At 49.3% G+C, this 19,472-nt stretch overlaps 1 protein-coding gene and 2 long non-coding RNA genes across 9 annotated transcripts in view; 2 read left to right on the top strand and 1 right to left on the bottom strand.

Moving 5' to 3' along the window:
• Window positions 1–19,472, top strand: part of RBPMS (RNA binding protein, mRNA processing factor) — a 171,575-nt gene that overhangs the window by 124,458 nt on the left and 27,645 nt on the right. The gene's annotated exons all lie outside the window — the stretch shown is intronic.
• Window positions 7,338–10,932, bottom strand: LOC103346343 (uncharacterized). The gene is made up of 2 exons (XR_515776.4): window positions 8,744–10,932; window positions 7,338–7,841 (listed from the first exon to the last, which is right to left on the bottom strand). It is a non-coding gene; the product is annotated as an uncharacterized lncRNA (long non-coding RNA).
• On the top strand, window positions 10,928–18,801 carry LOC138848504 (uncharacterized). Its single transcript, XR_011386343.1, has 2 exons — window positions 10,928–11,137; window positions 11,929–18,801. It is a non-coding gene; the product is annotated as an uncharacterized lncRNA (long non-coding RNA).

The following is a 19,472-nucleotide window of genomic DNA, read 5'->3' on the forward strand; positions in this document are numbered from 1 at the left end:
GCCTTTAGGCCAGGGGTTCGGACCCTTTTTGTGTGCCAAGGGCCAGTGATTCTGCTGCCGTCTGCTGGCCGAACCAGGGCCAGTGGGATGTAGTAGAGAAAAGGCCAGGAGATGGGAAATCTTTGAAGGAATTACAGCATGTTCGTTTTCAGCTTCAAGTGCCAGTCTCGCTGATTTGGTGTGACAAAACACGGTGTGTACGTGAACTCCTCCTGGAGCGAGCCGGTGCCTCTTGCTGTGCTCCCTTGGTACCGATAAGCTGTGGTTATCCAGACTCGGATATTTGGCAGACTTTCTCTTCAAAATTTATGAGATCAGACTGTTTTTTGTTTTTCAAGGAAAGCAACATGTGTTTATTGCCAACAATAAAATTTGAATTTCAAAACAAAAAAAGGAAATTTTTGAAAACGTCTGTCTGCCATCATGAGTTAGTGTCTCAACAGATTGTGGTTAATGTCAGTGAATTTGAGTTTTATAAGTTGCATAACGAGGGGCCATCATTGTTGCACAGTGGGTTAGGCCAACACTTGACACCAACACCCCATTAAAGAGAACCAGTTCAAAGAAAAGCAGATACAAGAATCCAGTTGTTCCCTATGGCCACATACTAAAGAGATTTGCAAAGATTTAAACTTTTCTTGTTTTGGAATACCTAGTTTGTATTAATATATAAACGAGGCTTTTTAAATGAATTCATACTTTAGCATTTATTTTCATTCTATTTGAAAGGCAGAGAGATCGATCTTCCATCTGCTGGCTTACCCCACCAAGTGTCCGTAATAGCCCTGGGTGGGCCAGGTCAAAGCCAGGAGCCCAGTAACTCAAACATATCTCCAGTGTGGGTGGCAGAGACCCAAGTACACAAGGCATCACAGAGTCTACATTAGTTGGAGACTGGATCAGAAGCAGAGCAGTGGGGACTTGAACCAGGCACTCTGATAATAGGATGTGGGCATCCCAAATGGCAACTTCACCACTATGCCAAACCCCTGCTCTGAATTAATATCATTTTTATCTTTTAGAATGATAAATAATAAATCCCAAACCTACATGAACAAAGGTTCTTTCGAGTCCTTCAAAAGTTTTACAGTTGCCACGGTGTCCTGAACCAAAGTTGAAAATCCTCTCGAACATTTAAAGTTAGATGTCTGCTATAGACTTGGAGCAGGTGTTACATCTGGCCGTAGTAGCTCAAAGTGTTGAACATCGTGGGGGAATAGACAGATTTGCAGAGTTGTTTGTATGAGTGGGATCACACCTGCCAGGTTGTATCAGTATATATACAGCAGGTCCATACAATGGAGTGTGTGTAGGTCGGGCTCTTGTTCTTGGGGGAAGTGTAGGAGAGTGACGGAGGTAGACAGTGGTGCAGTGTCACCTGTGCAGGCCCAGGGCCCTGTGCACTGTGTGTGCCACTGAGATGCAGAGAAGCAGCAGCATCTGTGCACAGAACAGGTTAATTAGTGGCTGAGGGTGGAGGAGTGTCTGTCTGTGTTGTCATTAAATCCCCCTCAGCAGGTCCAGGAGATCAAGCTGGTCAAACATTAACAGCTCTGTGCAGGAAGTTATACTGAGTTCCTGTTCTAGTTTTCTCACTTGAGCTTAGCAAACATTTGAGGGGCGGTGAGAGATTAAAAAGCTGAATAAGACACAGTTCTGCTCCGGTATTTACCTGGTAGTGAGGGAGAGGGGCCTGTAAGGGGACTGCAGTCTAAGGCTGAGACTCTCAGGAGGTACTGTTAACCCTTTAGTTGAAGAGAGAGATGCCAGTGGGCAGAGAATGTGCACAAGGTTCTACAGGCTGAGGCAGTAGCCACCAACAGTGTAGGAGCACAAGACAGCTATGACCCAGTGAAGCTGAAGAGTGCAGAGAAAGAAATAGAAAGTGATGCCGCCCACCAGGGCTGTTAGGGTGGATCTCAGGAACGTGATGGGAGAGGAAACCATTGCCAGCTTTTCACTCGCTGCTCTTACCACTTGAGAGAAACATTTCTGGAATTAGCGAACTCGAGAAATGGATATATGGGAGGGCATGTTGGTTTCCTGTGCTCTTTGGTGGCAGGGATGTGGGGGTTGTTTCTGGTTTGAGGAGCTTTTTTTGTTTTTGGCTTGAAACAACATGACATTCGTGATGTCAGATTTTGTGCCTGGGATTCCAGGCACAGGTTTGCCGGGTCCTCTCCCTACTCCTGGTCCTTCAATGCTGAAAGAAATGTGTTGGCCAGACTGGGGTTTCCTCTGCTGTACTTTCATGCCCACCTGGCTGAGTGGGATTTCAGGGCTTTAGGTTTACGCAGTTGGCTAGCAGTATGATTGCTTTCAAGCCATCATTTCATTGAGCCATGTGACAGGTGGGTGAAAGCATACAGAGAATAAGGGGATTGCTGATTCTCATCCTCCCTGCCAAACACACACACATATATACACACACATATACATACATACACACACCCATATATGCACATATACATACATGCACCCATATACACACACATACATGTATACACACATGCACGTGTATATATATACACATAGACATATACACACACACATTCTCTTTCCCTGTCTCTCCCTCTCACTCTCCCCCTCCCCGTCTCTGTCTCTCTCCTGGTCAGCAGAGAAAGATGTTTTGATGAGACACCGCCCACCTGTTGTGCCCCACCCGGAGGCCCGAGTTCAGTTGGGAAGGAAAGCCTCTGTTGAAAGTCTTCAGTGACTTGGGGGAAGAAGATGAGGTGTGTTTGCTGGTGCAAGCAGACCCTGGATAACAGAAATCGCATTTGGCATGGGGTGTCCGTGTCCACAGTCCGCTTTGCAAGTTTACAGAAGAAAATGCTTTTTAAAGTCACAATACAGAGGAGATGGGTGTCTCCGTGGTTTGTGTTTGAGTTCTTTTTGGCAGAGAGGGACGTTTCACTTTCTCTCACTCTTTGTATTTTCTTTTTTTAAAGATATATTGGGGCCAGCACTGTGGCACAGTGGGTTAAAGCCCCGGCCTGCAGCACTGGCATCCCATCTGGGAGCCATTTTGAGTCCTGGCTGCTCCTCTTCCAGTCCAACTCTGTTATTTATTTGAGAGGTAGAGTTGCAGACAGAGAGGTCTTCCATCCACTAGTTCATGCCCCAATGGCTGCAACAGCCGAAGACAGGCCCACCTGAAGCCAGGAACCGGGAGCTTCTTCCGGGTCTCCCACATGAGTGCTTGGGCCATCTTCCACTGCTTTCCCAGGCCATAGAGAGAGCTGGATCGGCAGTGGAGCAGCTGGGACTCCAACCGGCACCCACATGGGATGCCGGCACTGCAGGCAGAAACTTAACCCACTACTATATAGCACCAGCTTTTCCTCCCCGCCAACCATTTTCAAATAAACCAAACTATAGAGAGACTGTTACAATCAATCCCAGAAGCCCATCGTTCATATTTAATAGTTACCAAGTTTCCCCACTGTTTAGAATCATGGCTTTGCCCTTGTCCTCTCAGTCTGTGCTGGGTCAGTGTGCTTGCTCTGTGTCTGCAGTGCCTCTCATCTGCACAGCCTCTCTTCCCTAACTATGTCACTGGTCTGCCGAGAAAAGCGGCTGCCTTCTGGGAAAGGGCCCTCCTTCTGAATCTGTCTGTTTCCTTCCTTTTTTGGTATCCTTTGGCTTGTTCCAGTGTCCCCTTTACTTTCTGTAAACTTAATGGCTTCATTGTTCAGAAAGGCCTGGTTAATTCAGGTTTGCAGTTCTTGGGCGAGAATGCATCGCTGCAGGTGCTGTGTACTGCATAATGCGTCCCATTGTGGTTTCATCCATTGATCTTGTCATTATTCCAATAGCACGATGATGATTTTTGTAATTCTGTTTTCCTCAAGTATAGTTCCTCAAAGAAAGCTGACTTCATTATTTTTCCCATTTATTGCAAATTTTCAGCAGGAGAGATTCGTCCCTCATGTGTGGTCACTGTTTGTTGTTTTCATTTGTTTTTTCAGTCCCTTTCGTTATTCTTGAGTGTGGTTGGGAAGCGTCTGTGTTCACAGGTGCTTGCAGAGGACGACAAGTCCTGTTTCTTCTCTGATTGCCCAGGGGCACGGTTGGGGTGGCATCTTACTGATGGGAGGAAATAGCACCATTTCCCAGCGGCCAGAGCTTTGGAGTGCCCACCTCGTGTGGGCTCAGGCCAGCCTCAGTGTGCTTCCCCAAGTGCCCAGGATGCAGAGCATCTGCAGAAAAACCCAGCTCGGCAGCTCTGCTGAGGATAAGATGTTTGGAAACGAAACATACTGTAGGATTTTAGAAGTCAATACTCAGGAACTGTGGTATTTCACTGCGATTACAGATTATGTGCGATTTCTTCTTTTCCTCCTCTTCTCGAGGTTGTGTCAGCAGAAGAGTAATGAAAACTGGTTCTACGTGCCTAGCAGTTTCCCTCCGTGAAATCAAAAGTGGAAAGGCAAGACATGTAATAGCCAGAATGTTCATCAAATTAAAAAAGAAAGGAACTTTATCTCGTAAAGGAGTCTGCCTGTAAAGTAAACGTAACACAGACGGAGCAATCCTATTGACTGGATGCTTTAAAATAAGCTCGGGGGGCAGAAAGTTAAATATTTAGATTAGTGTGAAATGTTAGCTTTGTAGCCGTGTGCCATTGAGAGAATATTCCTGGAACATGTCTTGTCTTCTCTGCTTGTTTTAACACCTGACCTTGGTTCTTGAAAGGGGGATGTGTAGACAGGAAGACGTTCTGGGTGGGTTTGTTTGACGTTTTCTCTTTGTTTGTACAAGCCCTTTAGTTGTTTCTTAATATTACTGAGTATTTGATTGCATCTCAGAACCATGACTGTACAGATCTGTTTGGGTTCACTGACCTTTTCCCCCAAGAGATTAGACACACTTGAGCCTCAGGTTGAACTCTGATTCTCTCATCTTCTGTTTATGAAGAGTAGATTAATTCCATCAAGTCTGATGGCTGGTATGCACATGGAAACTTGGTAGGTGCTCGACATGGGAGTGCTGCTTTCCCTCTCTCCCTCAGAGCTAGTATTATATTTATTTTTTTTTAAGATTTACTTATTTATTTGAAACAGTTACACAACACAGAGAGAGAGAGAGAGGGCTTCCATCCGATGGTTCATTCCCCAATTGGCTACAATGGCCGGAGCTTCTGGGTCTCCCACGTGGGTGCAGGGGCCCAAGCACTTGGGCCATCTTCTACTGCTTTCCCAGGCCACAGCAGAGAGCTGGATCGGAAGCAGAGCAGCCAGGATTCGAATTGGCACCCATATAGGATGCCAGCACTGCAGGCGGCAGCCTTAACCGCTACGCGACAGCACCAGCCCCTAGTGTTATATTTAAAGGTATTTTGTGGGGCTGGTGCTAATGGTGCAGCCAGTTAAGCTGGCATCCCATAATGAGTGCCACTTCAAGTCCTTGCTGCTCTGTCTCTGATCCAGCTCCCTGCTAATGAGCCTGGGGAAGTGGCAGAAGATGGCCCAAGTGCTTGGGGTCTCTGCCGGCCATGTGGGAAACCCAGATGGACTTCCAGGCTCCTGGCTTTGGCCTGGCCCAGCCCCAGCCATTTGGGGAATGATGCACCCACCCCACCCCGCCTCCACCCTGGCTCTGCCTTTCAAATAAATAAATAAAATAACTCTTTTTAAAGAACGGTTTTGGGTTTCTTCTGTAGCTATGATCATATAGTATTCATCCTCTACTGTGTGGCATATTCTACTTAGCATCATGTCCTCCTGGTTCATCCATCCTGATGCCTCTGACGTGAATGTTTTAAGGGATGACTAGCATTCCAGTGTACGCGTGGACCACGTTTTCTGTGTCTGTTCACCCATGGGTGGACATATAGGTTGCCTCCGTTTTGTGACTAATGCTAGGATGATCGTGGGAATGCAGCCATCTAATTGAGTTTCTGATTCCAATGCCTTAGGCCCTTTAGGCAGACTGGTGAGAGAGAGGAGAGATGTAGGAATTCCGGTTAGGAGAAATAATTTCAAGAGATCTGTTGTACAACATGGTGACTGTAGTTAATAGCAGTGTATTATCTACTTAAGTTATTAAGAGTAGATTTCAAGTATTCCTTTTTTTTTTTTTTTTTTTTTTTTTTGACAGGCAGAGTGGACAGTGAGAGAGAGAGAGACAGAGAGAAAGGTCTTCCTTTGCCGTTGGTTCACCCTCCAATGGCCGCCGCGGCCGGCACGCTGCGGCCGGAGCACCGCGCTGATCCAATGGCAGGAGCCAGGTGCTTTTCCTGGTCTCCCATGGGGTGCAGGGCCCAAGCACCTGGGCCATCCTCCACTGCACTCCCTGGCCACAGGAGAGGGCTGGCCTGGAAGAGGGGCAACCGGGACAGAACCCGGCGCCCCGACCGGGACTAGAACCCGGTGTGCCGGCGCCACTAGGCAGAGGATTAGCCTAGTGAGCCGCGGCGCTGGCCTTCAAGTATTCTTGAAACAAAAAACAAGTATGGGAGGTAATGTAGGTGTTAATTAGCTTGTATACATATTTGAAAGCACCATAAATAGGGAAGTAAGCAGTGCCTTTATCCACCTTTGCACATGGTACGTGCTGTGCCCGTGTTCACATAACCTTACGTAAGGTCACAGTGCCCACCTCACTGGCCTCACTGCACGGCACCACAGAGGCAGGGAGTCCTCTCCAGTGGTCCTGAGAAGGGTGGGCACCGTTCAGGAAGACTATGAGAGAGAAGCCACATTCACACAAACTTTCACTACAGCATATCATTGACAGGGAGACAGAGAGAAAGGTCTTCCTTCTGTTGGTTCACTCCCTAAATGGCTGCCACGGCTGGCGCGCTGCGCCGATCCGAAGCCAGGAGCCAGGCGCTTCCTCCTGGTCTCCCATGCAGGTGCAGGGCCCAAGGACCTGGGCCATCCTCCACTGCACTCCTGAACCACAGCAGAGAGCTGGAGGAGCAACCGGGACAGAATCCGGCACCCCAACCGGGACTAGAACCCAGAGTGCCAGCGTCACAGGTAGAGGATTAGCCTAGTGAGCCGCGGTGCCGGCCGTTGTTCTGTTTCACTACTGCTGTTGGTAATCTCTTCCTGTTCCTAATGTATCATTCAGCTTTACCCGAGGTATGCATAGTGGGGGAAATGGCACAGTGTGTGTGTACCCATGCTTTCAGGTACCCACTGGGTTAGAGGGATCCCTCACACCTGAGTGGCGACTGCTGTAGCCCTACTGGTGGATACCTAGGGGAGTAGACAGGCAGCAGAGTTTACACGTGGACTGTTAGCTTGCTTTAAGCGTTGTGGTTTTTAATGGTGATTTCTTAAATTTAGGGGGAGGTATGGAAAATTTCAAATATATTCAAATGCAGAAAGATTTTAAATATTTATTTTAAATACAATGTTTTATTGTTTGATTGAATCGAGGCCCAAATCCATCCTGTCTTTGTGTTTCATTGTTCCTTTAGCTGTCGATATATTCCTTCTCATTCTCTCTCCTTTTTTTCCCTTGCAGTTTGGTGGGGAACTCAGATTATTTGTCATAGTTCTCTGTAGTGTGGATGATGTTGAGTGCATCTTTGGGTTGATTAGCACGTCTGTTTCTGTATTTTCTGTAAATTAGTAATTAGGAAACCTTGATCAGACTCACTTCATTCTTCTGTGGCAAGACTGCTTTGTACTGGTCCTGGGTCCTTCCAGCAGAAACCGTGCAGTCACTCGTTGTCCTTTTACTGCTAGCAGCCTCGCAGGGTCCCGCTGAGATCGGACTTGCTACTGCAGCTGGAGTATCTGAGACTTTAAGGAGATTCACACCTAGAACTCCAGTGTGTGAGTCCTGCCTCCATCTCATACATGGCCCTGGTCTCCTCCTTCATCCTGGAGCAATGATAGGAAGAAATAAAGGCGGCGATGAGAAGGAAATGAACAGTGAGCATAGGAGAAGTTAAAGGTGTAAAAGTGATTTTTCCAGAACAGTGCCCGTATCTGTTACTGACCAATGATCATTACTTAAGTCTACTAATTCATTGTCTAATCCTGTGTATTTTTCAAAATGCACATTTGGCCTCATCAGCGGTTTTATAATCTTAATTGTAAAGTTTGCCAGTTTGAGCACATTTTTGTAATGCCTCCCCCGTGCCCTTTAAAGATCATTATTAACGCTATCTTTGAAAGAGACCAAAGCTGGAATCCCGTGGGAACGTTCCCTGTGTAATCTGTCGTTTCACCCAAACACGCCGTTTTTTCCTAAAACTTTTCTCTTAATTTATCATTGGGTATATTTATGAAGAAAGTCAGTCTAGATGTGTTTGATAAACCTTGTCAGTAAGTTATTCCCTAAGCCATTTTATTAGGTAGTAAACGATTCCCAAACGCACTTAAGTTCTTTTCCTAAAATAGGCATTTAACGTGACTTTTGGCACACAGAGACACAAAGGTTGAGCTAAGTTTTTAAGGTAGTCATTTTGGGTAGAAGTTAAATTTCGCAATTAGCAGTCTCCCACTTCAGGTTTAAATCCGAGAGAACTCTTTAGAAGTCTAAAATATTAGACTGGCCTCTCCCGAGACCCCAGGCTCCATATCAGCAAAGGAGATGGGCAAACAGGAAGCTGTGTGATTCTTTCAGAAGCCATTTTAGATCATGTAATCCCTTCACTTGACCCCCCCCTCCTTCCCCTGCCCCCACAGTGGAAAAATCTGCAAAAGCAATTCTGCAGAAACTTCAGAAAGGCCTGTTTTTCCTCCCCTCGTCATCCCTATTTATGTATTTTAAGTGCTACCTGGTAGGGCAAACGGACGTAGAGGGTGGCCTTTCCGAACTCGCTGGCTTCCTCCCTGACGCGGGCTGAACGTTCAGGAGGCATAAAGCAGAGCGTCAGGTAGCAGAGCGAGACTTGGACTGGAGCAACAATGGGCGCTCTCGGGCAGTGGACTGGAAGCAAAGCCCGTCACTTCTGGTTGCTGGAAGGAGCTGTGTTACTCTCTAAAGTGAGGCAGTCGCGAGACTCGAGGTCAGCAGACCGGAGACTGCCGGAGAGGAGCAGAGGTGGCGGTGAAGCCTGCAATAGGAAAGCGTACGTGATGGGCCCAGGCCTGAGCCCCCAGGGCGCCACTGCTGCTGGTCCCGGCTGCTCCCGCTGGCCTGGGTGCTCTGAGGCTTTTCTCCTGAATCCACACGGTGAAGTGTATCCACTTACTGAGAATGATCGGAGGCGTGTGGCTTGCTCACTGGGTGGCGGATCCCTGCAGTGACACGAGAAGAGCCCTGTTGCCCTGGACAGAGTCTCACCCCCTTAGCTCAGCCTGTGGGCCCTTCGCGTTCTCTGTCTCGACGCTCATCCCAGCTGCTGCGCTCTCCTGAGCCATTCTCCAACACTGCTCAGTACTGGGGAGGCGTGTGAAGACCCCTGTGCCCTGTGCCTGGAGTGCCCATCCCCTGGCCATTAATTCAGTTCCTTTTCAAATTAGCGGCCTGTCCTGCAGAAGTCACCTCAAGTCTCCCATGTAGTTTGTCTCTCCACCCGTGAGTTAGTTCCCCCACGGGTCGGCTACCGCTGTAGATCTGTATTCAGAGAAATTGCCAGCCAGTTTCTCATCCCCAGGCTCACTGAGAAGTAAGGTGTAGACTTTGCATAATGTCAGATGCATAGTAGAAGTGGAACACTTCATAAGTTAATTATCTTAGCGCCACTTTCTCTCCTAGCTAACCAAACTCCATACACCCAGAGACTTAACTCTTAGTGACCTCTTTGCTCCCTGGGCTTCAAGGAGCAAGGCTAATCCCGCGCTCACCTGAGCGCCCTTCATGATCTCGGTTTGTGGGAATGGCTCTGAAGAGTGGGGAGCCTCTGTGACTGAATGGTTCAGCTCAGCCCTGCTGGCCGTGACGGCTGGTTCTCCTAAGCAAACCCGCCCTTCCTGCAGCTAGTCCTGGGTGTAAATGAGTTGCATTCCGGTCCATTAGAACAACTTGGAAAGTTCGGGGGTGTGGAAGTGACTTTGTTCGGGGAAACCATAACTCTTAACACCCGATTAGAGGTGAGCAGGAGGTGTGTGACGGATTCTCGAAGGCGATGGAATCCTTAGTGCAGTTACAGTTGCCTTGGATTCAGAAGGTGTCGGGAACTGAAGGAGATGGGTGAGAAGGGACCTTGAGTGGCCGGAGAGAACCCAGTCATGCAGCTTGGCTTTGGGTGTCTTCTCACCCGCAGAAATGAAGAGGAGGGTTAAAGCTGCGTCATGCCAAGTGCAAGGGTGACGGTGCCGATGGCACGGCGGCGCTGCAGCCTTAAAAGGCCACGCGGGCTCGCTGTCCCGCCGTGCACTCAGGAAACACCCCCCGCCCCCATGCACTCTGCACCTCTGTGTATTTCCAGCACCGCTTGCCCCTGCGGGCCTGGTTTCTCATCTAAAGATATTCTCGTGTGGGAAGCTAGCACACCCTGAGAACATCAACTCTTCCCGGACCAGAGCTAGCAGCACGCTGCCAGCCGTGGGGCAGGCGGCTCCTCCTGGGTCTGCGGCAGTCACTGTGTGGAAAGGCCCCGCGGCCCCGGGTGCAGCCCCCACGGCGGCCTCGCTCTAGACGACGGCTTCGTTCTTCCGTGCTCATCTCCTTCCATCAATCCTCATTAAAGGTCCAGGGACAGCTTTCTAAACAGTTGCTCTTCGCTCCGAGGCATCTGTAATACACGGCTGTGGTGTTAGGCACGAGCTGGCCCGCAGCCACTGGTTACAAGCAGAGCCTACTCTTCAGAGGTCAGCAGCCGGCCCCTCCCGGTACGTGCCGTGGGCATTATGATCCATGTCACAGAACCTCACCACCGCCACACCCCAGGGTCCCGGGCCGGGCCTCAGCTCTGTGGGAGAACAGGAGAAGTTGGCCAGGATCCAGCCTGGGGGAAATGAGGGGAAGATTGGAAGGAGGAGCTGCCGTGAGAAACGGGCGAAGGGGCCGGGTCGGTTGAGCTCTTGAGATCAAGAACCAGCAGTCTGCAGTTCCTTGGCTTGTTTCGTTATCATGGTTACCATGGCGTCCACACAGATGATTCTAGAATGCGTGATCCTTAAGGAGGGGACCCTGTTTCCGTGGGCGGTTGGGTTGCTTTCAGGTGGGAGGTCCCAGGTGCTCACGGAGCCTCCGCAGCAGGGTTTTGCACCCTCTGAAGTCTCTGGTAAGGAGCTGTTGGTTGGGCTGGTCCCGCCCACTGGATAAGGAGGGGGAGGGGGACATGCAGGAGGGGGCTCTCCCACAGTTACATCTGCCGGACGGCCCCTCCCAGGTGTCTCTGGATCCGCCATACTGGAGAGGATGGGTGACACCGGGGGTCAGTAAGTGATTCACGCATCTTCCAGAATGGGCCGTCGTGTAAGGAGGACGAGGATGATGGCCGCCGCAGTTAGTAGAAGCACTCTGCTGCGCTCTCTGTATTTCCTGTGCCCTTCACAACCTACTTCATAGATGCAGTTACCCTCGTGTGAAGGATGAGGAGTGACTCCCAGGGCTGTTCGGCTGTATCCGTGCTCACATTCATTCGGTGAGCTGCCGGCTGGGATTCAGAGCCGTCGTGTTTTGTTTGTTTCAGCAGCTCGTGATGTATAATTCATCGACTGTTGCGTTCACTCACTGAAAGTATGTAATTCAGTGTTTTCGGGTACACTGTTAATCTGTAAAACCAGCTAAAACACATGACGTGAAGTTTGCCATTTTTGAGTGCACAATTCAGGGACATTAATTACATTCAGAGTGTTTTGCAACCATGACAACTATCTATTTCCAAAATATTTTCATCACTTCAAACAGAAACTCAAACCGTTAAGCAATAGTTCTCTGTGCCCTCCTACCCTGGGGCCCCGTAGGATTTCATCTGCTCTCTGTCCTGATGAGTTTATCTTTTCCAGATAGCTCATGGAAGCGCACTCATGCAATACGCGTCCCTTTCTGTCTGCTTTCCTTAACTTGCAGGGTGTTTCCGAGGTTCATCCGTGCTGTGGCAGATGTCAGAACCCCCATCTTTTTGATGGCCGACCAGCAATCCATGGTGTGGATGTGTCGCGTTTCGTTTATCCGTTCATCTGTGGAAGGGTGCTTGACTGTTTCTCCCCAGGGGCTGTCAGGCTGAGCCCACGTGTATGCTGTACTTTGCCTTCATCCTCAAACAGCCCTTGTCATCCATCACGGTTTCATCTTTTTAAAAAGAAACAACAGAAATAATCCATGACCGTGGTAATAAGTCAGAAGCTTGAATGAGCAAAAAACAGTATGTAAAATCCACTCTCCAGAGATGGTGAGAATGGTATTACTGAATGTGTGAGTTGTCTAAGCCCTTTACCTGGCTCACTGAATTCTTAGGGCAACCTATAAGCAAAGGGGCTGCTACTGTTCTTCCTCCTTTTACCGTCCTTCTCCTCTCTTAATAACATTTGATGGAAAGAAATTAGTGACTTAACAGGGGTCCCATCCTGGTGATGGCAGAGCGGGGCTCTGAAACCGAGATCTGCCTACTGCTAAGTATGTGCATGGTGTATAATAATGGGTTCATCCTACACATCGTGGTCTATGATCTGCTCTCTCTCAGTGCTTGTAAATAGAGGTCTCACACCACCATCTGCAGTGGCTACAATTAAAATGCCATTTCATAGTTATTTAACTATAGCCTCTCTATATAGATTTGAACTCTGAGCCTTTGCCCGCCCAGTTTTCCTTTAGAAAACTTATGACTAGGACCAGTGTTGCAGTGCAGCGACGTATGCTACCACTTGCGATGCTGGCGTCCCATTTGAGAATGCCCGTACGAGTCCCTGCTGCCCTGCTCCTGTTCCTACTTCCTGTGAAGGCAGGAGAAGATGGCCCACGTGCTTTCAGAGACTCGGATGGAGTTCCAGGCTCCTGGCTTTCGCCTGGCACAGTCCTGGCTGTTGCGGCCAGCGGATGGATGATCTTGCTGTTATGGCCATCTTCATAGTGCCTAACCAGCTACTAGTTCTCTGTTTCTGGGGGACCTCATCTGTACTGGATTGTCTTAGACATGCCTGTTCTATGGTAAAGTGTTCTGCCTCTTGGCCTTGGAGAGATTCTGGATCGCCTACCAAACCCCACAAGTCATGCCAGTTACCAGCCACATGCCCAGGTTTCCTTGGCTTTGCATCCGAGTTAAATGGAAAAAGATCAAGACTGACAGGCAACCTTTCAGGGTTTGAAAGGAATCTGATGGGTCATTGCCATGGCTCAATAGGCTAATCCTCTGCCTGTGGTGCCGGCACCCCAGGTTCTAGTCCCGGTTGGGGCGCCGTCCTGTCCCGGTTGCCCCTCTTCCAGGCCAGCTCTCTGCTGTGGCCCAGGAGTGCAGTGGAGGATGGCCCAAGTGCTTGGGCCCTGAACCCGCATGGGAGACCAGGAGGAAGCACCTGGCTCCTGGCTTTGGATCAGCGCAGCGTGCCGGCCATAGTAGCCACTCTGGGGATGAACCAATGGAAAAAGGAAGACCTTTCTCTCTCTCTCTCTCTCTCTCTCTCTCTGTCTCTCTCTCTCTCTCTCTGACTGTCTAACTCTGCCTGTCAAAAAAATAAATTAAAAAAATAAAAAAGTAAAGAAAGGAATTTGGTCCTCACACAGCAGTGGTTCTCGGGGGAGAAAATTACCTGTCATTCCCCTAAATGGCCACACGTAGCCTACACCCCTTCAGTTCTCTTTGGTAGCCTGGTGCGTCTGACAGGGTTAGGATGCCCTGCTCTGCTTGGTGGACTCTGCCCGTCGCTCACTCCCCAGGAATGAGTGCAGTCATCAGGAATGAGCGGGTGGGAGGGGGTGATATTTACATTAGCATTTGCCAAGTTTTCGCTGTTTATCTCCCTGGAACATCAACAACACAGCGGAGCTATTAGCCTCCTGTATCAGTAAAGCCTAGGCTTTTGTTAGGGTCAGTTTTAAACTTGTGGTTGTATCTCTCTGATCTTTAGAAGAGATGAAGAGAAGCAGGAAAATAAAGTTCAGCCAGACAGGGGCCCGAGGTGCAGCTGTGGTAGCCGGGAATCCACACTGCAGCCTGTGGAGTGGGCAGCAGAGGTGGTTGGCCAGTTGGGCTTCTTGTTTTTTAGGATTTATTTATTTGAAAGAGAGTGACATCGAGAGAGAGAGAGAGAGACCTTCTATCTGCTGGCTCACTCCCCAGATGGACACAGCAGCCAGGCCAAAGCCAGAAGCCCAGAATTCCATCTGGGTCTCCCACATGGATGGCAGGGGCCCAAGCACTTGCTCTCCCAGCTGCATCAGCAGGGAGTTGGATCCAGCGCTCTGATCCCGGATGTCACATCCCGTGGGCTGGAAACTTCAAGGGTGATGGCGTCCACCCTGCATTTGAATCGCCACTTTGGGATGCTTTGTATTTTTTCCTGCTGGCCCTGAGCTGCCTGTCTCTCTGTTATTCTCACCTGGGGTCCGCCCAGAGATTTCACTGGTCTTGTGGACTCGTGGTCTCCAGATCCAGCCCCCTCATTCCCCCACGATCCAGGCGCAATGCTCCCTCAGTGCCGCCGTGGAACACACACACACACACACACACACACACACACACACACACCGCCTCTGAGAGCCTGGGGACAAAGCAGGGACACTTCCATTGAGACAGCGGTGGCTGTTTCTGGAAGCGGACTTCGGCGTCGCCCTCAGAATTTAATCCGAGTCCAGCAGATGCTAAAACTGAAGGAGAGCAGAAGCATTTGGCGGGCAGTTTCCACGCCCAGCAACATTGTTACCTGTGGTGGCTTTGTCCCTGTGAGTGTTTCTCGGTTCCCGGGAGCTGGCAGTTGGAGACTTTCCGTTGTTTGTGTGAATGACTCCTTGGCCTCTGTGAGAGAGATGGGAAACCGTGATGGCACCGGGAAGTGTGCAACAGCCGTCCCCACGTCCCTGGGCGCTGTGAGGACCGCCTCGGGGTGCAGAGCAGCGCAGGGCTCAAGCCGTGGCATTGCTCTTCCCGGCTAACAGCAATATTCTTTTTGCTTTCCCCACAGCCTGTTTGTCTTTTCCACCAAAGCCAAGCTAGATTAAATTACTTCCGTGAGATAAAAAGATTGCTTGTTAGCTTTTAGCTTAAACATGGAATTTGCATTTTAACTTGAGAAAAACATGGCAATCGAGCAACTTGGAGCTGGTGATGTGTCCATGAGCAAACTCTGGGAGCCAACCCTGTAGACTGGCACTCCTTCACCTCCACCTGTAAGCCTGTAGCCTTGGACACCCCGCCAAGCTTCTGTTTCTTTACCTGTGAAGAGGACGTGTTAGCATGCAGCTTGAAGGATTTAGGGGACGTTACGTGAGACATTCCACTGGGTAGGGATCTGACACATAAATACTAAATAAATGCTTGTTCTTATTTCTAGGCACATACGAACATATTCACGTAGTTTGTCTCTAAGCATACTGGTTTCCAGAGTTCATTTTTTCTTGTTTCTAGGTGTCTTTGAAAATATGGATAAACAACTCTATCTCAGCTTTCTGAAACCCATTAAAGAAATGTTTTAGTTTTTCTAACAGTTTACCCTCGTGAACATCTGTATAGTCTCCCCCACCCCCGTTTTGTGTTATCGTTTCAGAAGCTGGACAGCTTTTTAGGTAGCTCTCCACAGACCTTTTGTGAGCGTTAATGTAGAACAAAGCCCTGGCTGCAAACCCGCTTATCCCAGGAGATGAATATTTAAATAATTCGCTTAGTTCCTAACAGCAGAAGCATCATTAGCTTCTCTTCGCTTGGAGTGGCAGTGGCGGCAGCGGGTGGTTACCTTGTGGCTGCAGTGCGGTGGCCAAGAACCAGTCAAGACGAGTCCCTGCAGCGTGGGGGTGACGGTGGCTGCACATCCCACCCATGATGCTCAGCGTGGCTCCGTGAGCCTCACGTGGCGTTATGCCGGGTCAGGAATGGTTCTGGAAAGCCTGGTCAATGACAGTTACTGGGGCTCCGGCCACAGTTAGTGCGTTCTCTGGCCACGCCCATGCCTTGATGTCTCAGTGCACCGGCCATCCCTGGGGGAGAGGCAAGGTTAAATCACATTTTTAATTCCTGTGAGTCTGAATTATATCACCCGAGATAATAGGAAACCCAATAAAATTTTTGACCTGTTCACCTGTAGAAACAATGGTAGTTTACTTCAGTAGTTCTTTGCCTTCTGTTTAGTCTGCGTTGCTTGCATTCCAGTGATTGGAAAGCATCCTTGGGGTCCAGAACGTTGGCCTAAGCTAGGGCTTGTTCTGTTGTTTCCGTAAAGATGGGTGCATTTCTTGAGCTCCAGGACAAATGCTTTCTGGGACTTTTCGAAGTGGCCGCTTCTATTTCATTTAGGGTTACTTCCTCTGCAGTGGATTATAAACCAGGCTTTGTGTAACATCAGAGACAAGCAGAGAAAGGTGGAGGCAGGGCATTCGGGTGCCCACAGCCCTCTCCTCTCGTAATGTTGTGCAGCCAAGGTAGACACACGGAGCAGAGGTGGACAGCTGACCCTGAGAGCAAAGGGGAGTGGACCAGACGTGGAACTCCATTTGCACACACAACTCAAGCCACAAATTCAGCACACGGCCCATCACCTAGACTAAGCGTGTGTGTCTGGATTTGTGACTACGATTGTGTGTGTATCTGGATTTGTGTTGTTTGTACTCTGAAATATAGATTTTGGGTTTGGATTTATCAGTTCCTTAGGTCAGTAACAATCTTTTTGAAACTGGTAACTGTGAAAAGTTAAAATATCTGCCTTTTCATCAGGCACTGGAACCTTTGGAGATTTAGGCTGACATTTTCTTAAAAGTCAAGGGAATGTGCTGAACTGCAAATCATTGTGTTAGTATATTGTTCTCAAGTTTGTGTGTACTTGTTAGTTGTAAGTTGCAGACACTTGGTAACATCAGTTAAACTGGTTTTATTGTGTATCTTCCGTGTCCTAGCAATAGGAAATTGTAGTTTGGCAAGGGGAAAAGATTTTTAAAAGATTTTATTTATTTATTTGAATGGTAGAGCTACCAGGCATTTGAGAGGGAAAGACAGAGAGAGAGGTGTTCTGTCTGCTGGTTCACTCCCCAAATGGCCACAATGGCCGGAGCTGCGCCGATCTGAATCCAGGAGCCAGGAGCTTCTTCCTGGTCTCCCGCGTGGGTGCAAGGGCCCAAGCACTTGGACCATCTTCCATTGCTTTCTCAGGCCATAGCAGAGAGCTGGATCAGAAGTGGAGCAGCCGGTATTAGAACCGGCACCCATATGGGATGGCAGCACTGCAGGCGGCGGCTTTACCCTCTATGTCACAGTGCCAGCCTCTAAAATATTTTAAAATATTCATTAATTTGAGAGAGTTCCCATCCACTGGCATTGCAGATGCCTGTAACGGCTGGTCTGGGATTGGAACGAGGCTGACCTGGGAGCTGGGGTTGCCATCCAGGTCTCCCACATGAGTGGCAGGAGCTCAGTTACTGGCGCCATCAGTGCTGCCTCCCAAGGTCTGCATTGGCAGGAAGCTGAAATCAGAAGCAGGAAATCAAACCCAAGTCCTCTGATAGGCTAATTATCTACTCCTAGCTTTGTTTTTTAAATGATTTTCAGTACTGTCGTGTTAAAAGTTGATACAGATGTAACTGTTTCTTTGGAGAACAGCATTTCAACCCAGCAAGATGTATTGAGGTCCTTAAAAATGCTATCCTGGTGTGGGCATTTGGCTCAGAGAGCGAAGTTGCTGCTTGAGTCCTGGCATCTGGTATCAAGGACCTGGCTCCAGTCGCAGCTACTATTTCCAGTCCAGCTTCCTGCTCAGGTGCACCCTGGGAGGCAGCAGATGTTGCCTGAGTGACTTAGTTTCCTGCCACCCAGCTAGGAAACCAAGATGGAGTTCCAGGCTACTGGTTCTGGCTCTGCCCAGCCCTGGCTTGTTGCAGGAATTTGGGAGTGAACCAGTGAATGGAAGAATGTTTGTCTAGTTTTCAAAATGCTCATTCCTTAGAATCTATCTGAAACAAAACACACTCAAAGATTTGTTACTGACACAGCACTTGCTAACAGTTATGACAGTCTGGCCGGCGCCATGGCTCAACAGGCTAATCCTCCGCCTTGCGGCGCCGGCACACTGGGTTCTAATCCCAGTTGGGGCGCCGGATTCTGTCCCGGTTGCCCCTCTTCCAGGCCAGCTCTCTGCTATGGCCAGGGAGTACAGTGGAGGATGGCCCAAGTGCTTGGGCCCTGCACCCGCATGGGAGACCGGGAGAAGCTCCTGGCTTTGGATCGGCGTGGTGCACCGGCCGCAGCAGCCATTGCGGGGTGAACCAACGGCAAAGGAAGACCTTTCTCTCTGTCTCTCTCTCTCACTGTCCACTCTGCCTGTTTAAAAAAAAAAAAAAAAAGTTGCTCCCAGAGTATATACTGTGAGAGAACTACTGCAGTGAGGAGAGGGTAGGAAGTAAGGCCAGCAGGCTGTTACCACCCCGTGGGTGAGCGCTTGCATTGGGGCAGAACAGAGAGGGAAGGGAAGAAAGACCGGGGGAAAGAGGCTTGTCTTTACAGTGAGTGGGTGGAGACAGTCCCTATGGAGAGGCAGTGGCGTGCGAATTGGGGACGGCCTTGATTCGGTCACATCCTGGCTCTGCCTCTGCTGTGAGTTACTGGGCTACGTGTACGACCTGTCTGTGCCTTGGTCCCCGGTACTGAGCGGCCCGGATGCTGGTGCATCACACAGAGCGCTCCGCATTTGCTGCTGTCACCATCCCCACCCTGTCATTTTCCCCGTTGTCCCCGTCATCTCGGTGGCTATTTGCTTCGCTAAGGCTAGTAAAGGAGGTGTTTAACCCGAACACACAGAGTAGAGGAAATATTGGAGGTAAGAAGAATTTGTTGATGAGCGACAGTATGTTCCCTTCAGGGTGATTTGAGTTCGATTTAGGACACTTATATCGGAGTGGAGGTCAAAGCTATAGAGTCCTGAAGTAACCAAAGTTAATGAGGCAAAGGGAGCAAGCGGGGTCTATGAAGAGAACAGGTGGAAACGGTGGGGGCCTGCACACAGACTTGGTTTTAGACTCCTAAGCAGCTCCCTATAATCTCTCTCCCCGCTCTGTCAATTTGCCTTTCAAATAAATAAATAATTTTTTTAAGGTTTGTTTATTTGAAACACAGAGTAACAGGGAGAGATAGAGATCTTCCGTCCTGATTCACTCCCCAAATGGCCACAAGAGCCAGGGCTGGGCCAGGCCAAAGCCAGGAACCAGGGACGGCATCCAGGGCTCTTGCACGGGTGGAAGGAGCCCGACTCTTCGGGCCGTCTTCTGCTGCTCTTCCAGTCACGTTAGCGGGGAGCTGGATCAGAAGCAGAACTGCATTGCAAGCCCACTGCATCATAGCACTGGCCCTCTTGGGCTGGATTCTTAACCCTAATTCCAGAACAGCCTCTAACAGTGGGCCTCGTGAAGTTGACTGTTGAAGGGTTTACTTAGCAGGCCTGGATCCTGACATACGCCCCCTGGGAGTGCTAACAGAATGCCTG

The sequence above is a fragment of the Oryctolagus cuniculus genome, chromosome 2, assembly GCF_964237555.1.
Source record: "Oryctolagus cuniculus chromosome 2, mOryCun1.1, whole genome shotgun sequence".
Classification (NCBI taxonomy): Eukaryota; Metazoa; Chordata; class Mammalia; order Lagomorpha; family Leporidae; genus Oryctolagus; species Oryctolagus cuniculus.